This window comes from Clinocottus analis, unplaced genomic scaffold (assembly GCF_023055335.1).
Source record: "Clinocottus analis isolate CAN_PGR_092001 unplaced genomic scaffold, fCliAna1.0.p SCAF_15, whole genome shotgun sequence".
Taxonomy (NCBI): domain Eukaryota; kingdom Metazoa; phylum Chordata; class Actinopteri; order Perciformes; family Cottidae; genus Clinocottus; species Clinocottus analis.
This window is the reverse complement of record NW_027175876.1, coordinates 8442001-8453660: the sequence shown is the minus strand read 5'-3', so window position 1 is coordinate 8453660 and position 11660 is coordinate 8442001.

Below are 11660 nucleotides of genomic sequence, written 5' to 3'. Positions count from 1 at the left end.
GCTCAGCTCTTTCACATGCAAAGGTCAACTCCACATGCATCGCTAATATTGCGTGCCCCATCCTCAAAGTATTCACTTTTTAACATGTCTAATGAGGACCAGTATGTCCTCACAAGGAGTCCTCCTTTTATACTACATGACACAGACCTCTGCACTCCTGTGAAGCTTCGTACTCAGGATATCAACATCACATTCCTTGGGAGGATTCCTTCATAAGGAGATATGTATGTGGCTGATTAGAAACAGGCTTGTTGGCGTGACAGCTAAACCTCAGCCCTTTTTTTCTTATTATTCCAAACTGCCTTTTGTTTGGTGCAGTAACATCACAAACAGGTATCTACACAGATGTGCGTGAGCTCTCGAGAGCTTTGCATGAGCAATATTTTGAATGTTTCTGACTGATTTACGAGCCCCAATAAATATCTGCAGGGGAGTAGGTCCGGTGATGTTGACCTTGCTTCAAAAGTGAAGACACTTTAAAGTCTTCTATGAAGCCAGTGCATCCACTGGGAAACTTTGGGTGTTGTTTCTGTTTTCAATCTGTTGCAGGTTCATAGCAGCGCTGCAGGTTCGCCCTGCCTGAGGAGCTCAGAATGCCAGAAGCTGGAAGTTAAAAATACTGCATGTTTGACTAAAATACCTTGTATCTGTGAAAATAACCAGCGTCTATAGAGGTGTAGCTGAGAGTTTACAGTGGTACTGGATAAAGGAACTAACTAAATGTCCACTGAAGGTCAAGCATTGTATTTCGTATATTTTTTCATTATAAGAGAACTGAGCTAGTGTAACTTCCTGGAGCATACAGCCATACAAACATCACCCAAACCTCGATAGGTAGTAATCCTTATTCATAATTTGTGAAAGTGCACCAAATGTTACGTATTAAACCATATTATGTTGAACAAATCAATCTAAAAAGAATCAAATTACTGGATGAGAATACACAGGATTACTATTGGCCTGATACCAGCATGTAAGAACAGAGCTTTAACCAATGACGTCTACACATAAGACCAGAAGTATTGACCTAAACATTATAATACAGTTTTGGACACATTGGCTGTCCCTCTGTGACAACATAGTGAATGCATGTCAGCAGAGAGGTCAGGGCCAGCTTGGATCATAGAGCAGATACAGTTCAGTGTTTTCCTCAAGGACACTTTGACAGGTGTGAGTGTCGCCCCTCACGAGGATTTAACAGACACTTGTGTTATGGCAGTTATGAAACTGTGTGTGTGTGTCCACTGCAGTGAGTCTCAGTCTGTGTAAATACTACTATCCTCTCAAGTAGTACACCTGAGAAACAAGCACGGAATCCCTTGGAAAATAAACACATATTTTGGGATTAGACACTGATGGGATTGTATTCCTGCGCGCGGTATATATTTCACATTTCCAGCTGCAGGATTCTTGTCTACTCGGTTCTTCAAGAGAGCAGGTGTTGACATTCTTGTGACGACGAATGTGAAGAGTTAATATTCCACAAAAACATGTCCTGCTTATTTACTGTGAAGATGCTTGGGCTTTTTTCTGCTCTCCATGTGTCATTATCTCCATGCGCAACTGCAGCTATTTAAACTAAGCGTAATGTGACTATCGGAGCAGGGGTCAGCTGGCTTACGGGGGTCAAAGAAGTCGTCCATATTAGACGCTCAGAGGGGGACTGCTGTTGAAGCTAAGGATGAAAAGCATGGTAGTGAGGAGAAACAAGCTGGTCTTTTCTTTTTCTTCAGAAGAAACCAGAAGATTAGACTAAAAGGCCCGAGCTGAAGAGATGGTATTTAATGTCCCTCATACAAATCCTCACATTTTGTATTTGTTCTGAAAATTATTTCTAAGACAAGTGAGACATTTTCACTACTATATTCTCACTTGCTTACGAAAACTGTTATTAAAGAAAATATGTGTTGTTTTGTAACATTTAATTTGCCTTTTTCCCATTAACATGTTCACATTGTAATGACCAAAAACAAGTAAAAGTCATAATTTTATCACACAGATTAGGATCTGTTCAGAAATTTCCATGTCAATCTGCACATTTGATCATGTGACATTTGTGTAAATGTGGCATCTTTGAAATAAAAGACAATTAATGGAAATAGTTCTTCCTCTGACACGCATGAAGTCCTCAGTTTGCCAATCTGCCGTTAAATCTAATATTTTTCATATGATTGCTCGAGGAAAGGTGACGGGGCCATGGACTAAATTGGTGTTCAAAGTAAGATTATGAGTTGAGGATGATGCTTGACTCGGTGTATCCCACAGGATTTTGAGACTGTGATGACTTTATTTTCTGTGAACATTTTTGGGCTGTTTGCTTTGAGACCACGGTATCTTTTTCCTGCTCTCCATGTCATTATCTGCATGTGCAACTGCAGCCCTTTAAGATCAGTGTAATGTAGGGTATAGAACAACTTTGAACGTTCAAAGTTGGATGCTTACGGTGCATTTTGAGAGCGAAATGAAAGATCTACGAAGAATCCCGAGGCCTGGACTCAGGCATGATCCTCTTCGGAGCAAAACACATTCAATAGCAATCTTGACTGTAGCTTTTGAGAAATCTTGCGTGACACAGACGTCGTCATGCGCCAGCACCAGAACGGCAAAACATATCACTTCCAGCGTCACAGGATTCATTTAGTCCTCCACGTTTAATTCCCAACACCCGTGTTGCATCGTGGGGGTGTGAACTGGAACGGAAAGGATGATAGTGCATAGACACTCCTCCTCCCTCACCACCGCCCTCCTGAAAACACCCCACCCCTTGTTTCCTGTGGCTGGGGCTGAGGGGAACAGTTGCACACCCTGATAAGCCTGCTTGAAGGGAAGCCTATGCATGCTGGTAATCAGCGTGTTAGATGCTGGCAATCAAGAACAATTACAAGCTCTCATCATGTTTATGTTGTGGCCCTTTTATGCTATATTTAAGTGAAGGGCAACTGTAGAGCATCCCGTAGTGTTTCACGTCTCGCGGTTAGGAGGGCACACATCTGATAGAATTTGTTCAGCTGAGATGAAAATAAACTAATGGCAACAAGTGGAGGCCAAACAGAAAGTAGAATAAGGTGTTGTGAATACTGTTCTGTCAGTCAAACGTTGAACCTTTGCAACAGTTTCTCTTACGCCCGCACCTATGTACCGAAAAGACGTCGCAAACAGCAGCTGCTGATAAGCAGCAATGTTTGAAAAAGGCTGAGAGTACTCGAATGCTCAACAGGTGCGCGGACGGTTCAGCGCCGTGCTTATCGAGTTACTGTGGGATTTGAAACCGGCATCAGTCAAAACAGAGTGCAGACAGAGGAGCGTGCGTACAGTATGAATGCCGCGAAACCACATGTGCAAAATGTGATACGGAGAACTTCCAGTTATGTGTTTTTTTAACCCATGACAGCCGGAAGATGTGCAGTAACTGACCCTCCGATGCCCTTTCATGCTTTTCAAAGAGGTGTGGTTGTTCCTGGAGGGATAGGTATTTCAATAAATTCAACTTTCAGCAGTAACACATTTTAGGCATTTATAAAAGATTTTAAGAGAATAGCGTCATTGTCTGGTTATTAGAATGACGTAATAGTTTGGTGGCATGAGCTGGTTTCCTGTGTAGGTTTGGCAACACAAAGACCTTATATGTCTACAAATGCATTTCAACCCATGCTAAATGTTTACAGATAGAATATGCATCCTTTCAGAGAGGGTAGGTGTTGGCTTGGTTACTTTGTACTGCCATGGGACTTCTTCCATCTGCTTGCACACAGACATAAATCTTTGCTTTACTTTCTAGTTTCCTCAATTATAAAGATAACACCAGCAAGTTGTGGTCCCAGGCGACCACAAGTATGAAATGTATGATAACACTCATTAACATATCTTCTGGGGGAGAAAGTGATGAGAAATGCATGGAAAGAGCTCGACATGAACTCATAATGTCACTCCGAAGCCACATCTTTGTTTTCATTTTTAAATGTCAAGCTCATTAAATGCATAGCAAAGTGACAACATGAGCAGTACCTCTGTTTTTTGTTTCGTTTTTGACTTTCCCACAGTTTTTTTTCTCGTTTAAAACCCCCCAGCCTGGAAGGATTTGCCTGTCATATTATTGTTGGATGAAAGCCTTTGGTAGACAGCGCTTTGGCTTCCTCAGTAGTACATCCTGATGCCATGCTGCATTTTAAACATGGAGCCTCCCTGCAGTGATGTTGTAATTGCTTTATCTAGCGCAGGCTTCTTTAAATGACGCCTAATTGAGGGTCTTCGCCGCACCCTTTCCTCATGTGGCTCCATGTGGCAATCAACCTGCCACGTTATCGCCACATCTTAATAAAAACTAAAATGATTGGACCACAACCCAGGACTTCCCAGAGAAATAGGAAAACGAGGGAGGAGGGATGCGGTACAAAAGCAACCAAAAAAAAAAAAAAACATCCTGACTTAAACATGCATGGAGTGGGCTTTCAATACACAGGATGTAGAGAGAGATTGGTGGTTTGAGGCATGTCGGTGAAGTAGAAAAGGGATGGAAAAAGAGAAAATGACTTGTCACGCAAACGACACAGTAGATCACACAGCAGGGAGGAGCTTTGTGTACATGTGATGTGATTAATGACTACAGTATTTAAAACATTCACACTCTGAAAAAGTGCTTGGCATCCAGTAGAAACACAGAATAGTCATTCAGCTGTGTAATGAAATCCCTCTTGAAAATATTGTTTCAAGCAATTAACTAATTGTATCAAATAATTTCCATTAGCCACATGAAACAGAATATATGTTGAACATGTCTTTGGTATGATGATCCAGCTGTTTGCTTACCCAAATGCTTCCCCACATGTTAGTTATTATAGCAAGCATGTTAATTACACAAGAGCTACACACAGATGTACAGTATCCATGAGAAACCATATGTTTGTTCTCTCCCCTTAAAGCTTTTCTCCTGACAGTTTAAAACCTCAAGCCAGATCCGTGATAGAAACACCATAAATCTGGAGGGATATGCTGAACTTCAAATGTTACCAGCCGTGTTTGGGTTGTACAAACAGCTTAATGTGATAATATTTACAATTTTCTAAGAAGGTATGTGTTTGTATATGTGCATGGGCATGCAATGTTGGTTGAAGTTCACAGTTAAGGTCGCAGTGAGGCTTATTAAACGTACGTACTACGAGTGATGCTTATTCTTAAATGACTAGTGGTGCGTCACTCAAAATCACACAAATCGCCGATTTTTAAGTGTTGTTTAGTGTACGCTTTATTTTTTAAATTGGCATGTTTCTGAGAAATGAGCTAGCCTCTCATTTAGTGTGTAACTGGCAGCATTTTTACATCTTTGGTTTAACTTGTTATTCTTGAAGTCACTGGGAATTCAGAAATACTTAAAGCTTTTCAGTCAAATTAGTTTATTTGTGCAAGTTTAGCATGAATACATGTGACCATATGCCTTTGCGTGTTAAATTATTGCACTAAGCAGATGCCATTTTTTTGAATATAAAAGCTCCATACACACTTTAAGTCTGCTCTAATGCTGTAATGTGTCACACTTGCTTTATTGCGCATAGCAAAATGGAGCAGATCCTGAAGTTGAATTGAAACTGAATCGAGAAAAAACTTTGAATCGGGAATCGATTTTGATCATAAGATACTGAGAGACTGCTAGTTTAATACGTAAAAAGACCCAATTTAGTGACTCACTAGTTTGAAACAAGCTAGTATAGTTACTATTAAATTATTGGACTTTACACACCAACTTAATAAAGGTTTTGCAAAATCCTGAACTTTGACCTTTAAACTTTCTTCTCTCACATAACTGCTGTACCGCGAATGCATTAGCTGCCTCTGAAATAATGAAGTGCGTGATTGACCCTTGCATGACCAAGCCATTCCTGAGCGAAGCTTATGGATTTGGTCACTGCATCTGCCTGACACGGCTAATTGCAAACAGATTTGCCAGGATGGGAAAAAGGAATGTTCTCCCTGTCTTCTGTTTAAATGTCAGGCCCAGCACACGTCTGTGTCAGATTACTGTGGCAGCAGTGATAAGCAGATGTAAAGACCCGTGGGGCTTATTTATTATTAAGGCAAAGAGTGGGAAAAAATAACCAGAGCACTGCAGTGAGAACAGCGCTCTGGAGAAAATAACGCACTCTCATTCAATATTTGTCAGGGCAGTGCGCCTCCCTCCCACATGCTTTTTTCCTAGATATCAATTTTCAATAATTTTCATGTAGAAATATTTCATGTGAAAGTTGACAGTGAAGTTTAAAAAGCACTTGAGCCTAACTTTGAAGAAAAAACAACAGATGGTGGCTGCGAGGGTATATGAGCTCCTCAACGGTGGAATGAGCTCCACATTGACATCAGGACAGCGGGAAGTCTCTACATCTGCCGTCGCAAACTAAAAACACATCTTTTTCGACTACACCTTGAATAAGGAAACTAGCAGCGTTCTAGTGCTATTAAAGTCGATCTAAATGTCTCTTACTGATAGCACTTTATAGTTGAACTTTATTGAAGAAATTGTACTTTCTTGATTATTGATGTTCTGAGTTCGTACTCACGGGTGAATGCACTGATTGTAAGTCACTTTGGATAAAAGCGTTAGCTAAATGAAATGTGATGTAATGTAAAACATTGAGTTTCTGAGCAAAAAGGTGTTTGACTCTGAGCGGTGTTGAAGTTGCAGTATGCTCAACAATGTCATGAATCTTCCAATTAGGGGAGGAAGAAAGTACCATGGAACAATATATTGTGAGACAGAAATGTGAATCTGCACCTATACGCACTCTCACCTGTCATGGTTCTCAATGAAAACTCAACTTCACTATTGCCCTCTCACCTTTTTCAGAAAGGTAGTATTTAATCAGACACCTGATTATTTCATGTATTTCATACATTTGACAGACACAACCATCGCACAATGAACGCTAGCTTAGATCACTTGATACCTCCAACCCCCAGAATAATCTCCTCAAACATACAACTATTTTTCGGGCAATTACTGCTTGGAATTTACTACCTCGTCGTATAACTCATAGAGGTATTAATCTGTAGTTTAAAAAAACAATTATAGGCGCACCTCAGGACGTTAACCACTTCACGTTTTACTTTGTTTTTTTCTTTGTATAAATTATGGTTGAACTGCATAATAGACATCCTTGCCCTTGACTGCACTAGGTCTCTGACCGACTGTACTATTTTTATTTTGATTATGTTATATTTATTGAAAGTATATTACAGTACAATTATTTTTAAATGTGCTTAATGTGTACTTTTTTAAAAGGTTAAAGTGTGACTTTTGTATACATTTTAAATATGTATTTACAATATACTATTGAAGATTTAGCATATTTGAAAGAGAAAAAGTATATATATTTTTTGCCTGGGTTGTGTATTTACTCTGATTGAACAAACCTATATCTGTATCATTACGCCTCTGTAGCTTTAAACAAAAACTGATTGGATGTTTGTTCAAAACTGCAAACTTTTCCATGATTTGTTCTCACTCATGATTTTATTTTCTTCACAGTTGTGATTGTGTGTGACGGAAGTTTTTCCCTACATTGTGTTTATAATACGCCTACACCCACTTTAACCATTTCCTCCCCTGCTGCCCTGGGACCCCTCTCCCAATGTTTGTTCAATGTACATTTGCTGGAGGACGATTGAGTGAGAGTAGCTATGGAAATGGCAGCGGCTATAGGAGGGAAAGAACAACACTTGTCTGCTAATGGTTGACATGATGCAGGCCTGCTTCATTTTACTGGGTGTGCTGGGAGATCTCAGTCTTTGACCACTGGTTGAACTTGCGGCCATCACGCTATCACACTAACAGGCACTAGAGGAAGCATAGGGCACACAAAAGGCCCATACTGTGCACCCAGGTCATAGGTTATAAACTTAATATTGGGAAGTATGTGGTTTCCAAAGAGTCAGCTACCACATACAGATTAGAAAAGAATTCCCTCAGGTCTCGGTTGATGAACGTGATTGACTGTCAGTGCTGTGGTATGTGGCAGAGATCTGTTTTCAGAAGGCGTTGGTTTAACCAAAGCAATGTTCCTGTATTTGTGAAGAGAGTTGAAGAGGCGATCCGCCGAGGCTGTTAGTACGTTTTGTCGTGCTGCATCTCAAAGCACTCAATGAAAGGAAGGAAACAACACTCGGCTTTCATTAGAGGGATGTCTGCATGTTTCTGTAGCACTCAGTGGGCAGGAGCTCTCTTGTAACACAATACTAGTGCAGCATTGGACCGTCTAGGATAACGGTCCGAGAGGGCAACGTTTAGGTCACTCAGGAATGCATGAAATGAGTGAGGGGGGAGGCGGGGGAGAGGGGTGGGGGGAAAGGGGGGGGGGGTACACACAAACTTATCTGATACTAGATGATCTTGTTAGAGACTTAAATACAAAAATATCAGCTTCAGGTTGGCGTAAAGTAGATGTTACACTTCCATTAGAGTCAACATAAAGCCTGTGAAAGTTAAAGAGAGCTGACCGTGAGGAAGAGCTGGAATATAATGTTTTAATCCAAACCCATCACCAGACAAGTACATTAACATTGGGCAATTCTGAAAATCCTTGGATTACATCCAATACCAATTTATTTTGAACGTACATTTGAAATGCTTAAGACATTAAACTGGTAATAACATCAGGCCAAGGAAAGGAAAACTCAAATTCAAGTGTTTTACACCAACATGACCCCAAACTTTAGACTAAGCCAAAGGGTTCTATCAGTAAAGAAATGCTTATATTTTATATCACATTACAGATTTAATACATGGATGCATAAGTAATACAGAAGCACTTTCTGATTCAGCCAGGTATTAGTCAAAATACTGGTATTTCATTTTGGTTTTGAAGTCAGTTTCAGTCATTTAAATACAATTTTCTGCACTGATCCCTGAGGTCTTTGGTTAGATTCAAATGGAGTGAGCTCTTTTTCCGCATCCTGTTTGTGATGTCGTGCGATAACAGCCCAGACTAAATGACCCGTCTTCCGTCTGGACGGACTGATGTAACTGATCCCTTGTTGTCTTCCTCCCTGTCGTTTTGTTTTCCGACAACTTGTTCCTATTTGTCTCTCTTTCCCCCTTATCCCCTTTTCACACTTGTATCTCCTTCTTTTCTAACACTATTAAAATAAATAGCAAGGGAAATGTATCCACATGATTACATTTTCTGCTGCTTGACATGCAGAGAGCTGTCTGGCGGAGCTAAAGTAAACTGTGTAAACATATCTGATTTGGACTCATCTGAATGAGTTTGGATGAGTTAACGACACAGCACAGGCCAACTGTTGCCGCAGAAACTCAAAGTATTGACTTGGTCACCTTGTTGATTTGAGTAACTATTTTCCTCGTATTACACAACTACTGTTCAGGAAGTCAAACTGACGCCAGAGTCATAAACATTTTCTGGCCCTGGGACCAACTGTTGAGGCTTGCTGCTGGAGATGATAAGCCCCACAGGATGGCAGAGCCGGGCTTATCGAGCTCGGCCGAGCCAGAAGACCTCAGCTATCGCTGGACCCGCTATCGCAGAGAAAAAACTCATCCCTTTATCTCCCCTCTGCCGGGGGAATAACAGTCCCTCCAGCTCCCCTTCCACCACTTCAGGTGGTGCTCTCATCGGCGTTGTGAGTTGACCTCATGGGGGATCGCGTTGACGGAGCAGAAACAACAGGCTCAGACTTCTGAGTGACGCCTACATGCTGTGGTATGAAGAGCCAGGTTTTTTTGGCATGCAGACAAGATTACAAACATTTAGCACAAGTGTTTTTTTTTTCAGTGGAAGGAGTTTGATATCACATGAAAGGGAGTTCATTTCAACACAATAGCTGTGCGTGTGACAACGCGGCAATAGGAACTCTGCTGTTGAAGTTAGAGCGTATTATTTAATGAGCGAAAGGGAAAATAAACTCTCATGTTAGTGCAGGGTGGAAACCCAGAACAGAAGGACAAACACATCCACTTGGACTCAAGAATGAACATATTGTGGAGGTCAAAGGTCAACATATTTTTGACCATAACTCAAGAGTTGATATGCTAACTATTTATCTTTTAGTCAAATGTCTAACGAGATAAAATATTAAAGTGATGACATATTGGACAGAAATGAAAGTAAACTGCAACTTGACTGATTAGCAGAGGGATACAACTGCAAGGCAGTAATTCTACAACATATTTGCAGAAAAATAATCACAGAGACCTGCTCTTTGAAGAGTTTATTTATCTGTAACAATACTGATCAAAACATCTCTATTTTTTATACATACAAGCAAAGTGAACCTAAAAGCAACCAACAAGCACGTGGTGTGTGTGTGTGTGTGTGTGTGTGTGTGTGTGTGTGTGTGTGTGTGTGTGTCTTTCTGTCTGTCTGTGTGTAGGAGGGGGAGGAAAGAAACAAAGAGAGAGTGAGCAGTGTGGGGCGACACCGTTACATACAGCAGCAACAACTATGCGTACGGTGCGTTCGTCCATCCTTCGTTCACTGTGCTGGCGGGTTAAGCGGCCGGCTGGTCCTCGCTGGTGTCACCGAGAAGAATCCAGGAATTTGTAATCTTCCTTTTGCAGGTGACCTAAGAAAGCTGAGGGAAGCAGAAGTTATCCAATCCGTCTCTCTTTCAGGATCCAAGTGTGTGAACACAAAAAACAGTCTGTTGCTCTTCCAGCGAGATTAAGACTTTTATCTAGCGTGTCCCAAATATGTGTTTCCTCCTGCAGCCATGGACATTTCAATGGAAAGTCGCAGTGTGAAGGTGTGCACCGGTCTTTATAGTCTTGGGGATGTCACAAGGACTTCCTGGGGGTTCCTTGGTTTTGTCCAATGAGACGTATGGCGTATGAAACCTTTTTTTTTTTGGACTACTTTTTAGGACAATCTTTTTATTATTGCCGGGCAGATTATGCATGTTTTTAGTGCATGTTAGCGCATGTTAGTGTATGATTAGTGCATGTTAGTGCATGCAAGCGTGCACCTTTGGTTAGTTTATGGCTGCACAGAAGTATTAACAGCAAAATAGACTTAAAGTAACAAAACGATCACAAAAATAAAATCTTATCAACACATTTCAGTCAGCAGTTGAGTCCTGAAAAATATATTTTGCAGTGCAATCTAAATATGTCAACCGGTTTGAAACAAAGACCTTTTGTTTCAAACCTTTGCTGCAATAAAATTATTATCAATACTAAAATGTTAGAGCCCCATTTCAGATTAAACTGAATTATCTGCAAAATATGCACACACAAAAAAATGAGTAATGGCTGAAAAGTAGAATGTAGTTTAAATTGGAAATAATGTGAGTGAATGAACTTTGTTAGATTCCACCATGTGGAAAGTGTTCACATTCATCAACACTTCCTTTGAAATGGGGAGCAATGTGTTTTAAGGTCATGTTTCCATCTTATCTAACAGGAAGCTACTTTTCAGTGTCCTGCGGCATTCAGACAGGATTCCACAGGAAACCCTCCCCAAATGTATCTGACATTGTTATCAGCGTGTCACGATGAAATGAAAAGGTGTTCTCATTGGTCTGAGAACATTAATCAGTTCCCTCGTTTCGAGAATTAGTCAAGACGAACAATCAAGACGAGTCATAAAGTTTGGTTACACACAAACAATTATTCAGTCTTTGTTGTCAGCCATAGCCAGCAGGGTAGCAAACTGTGG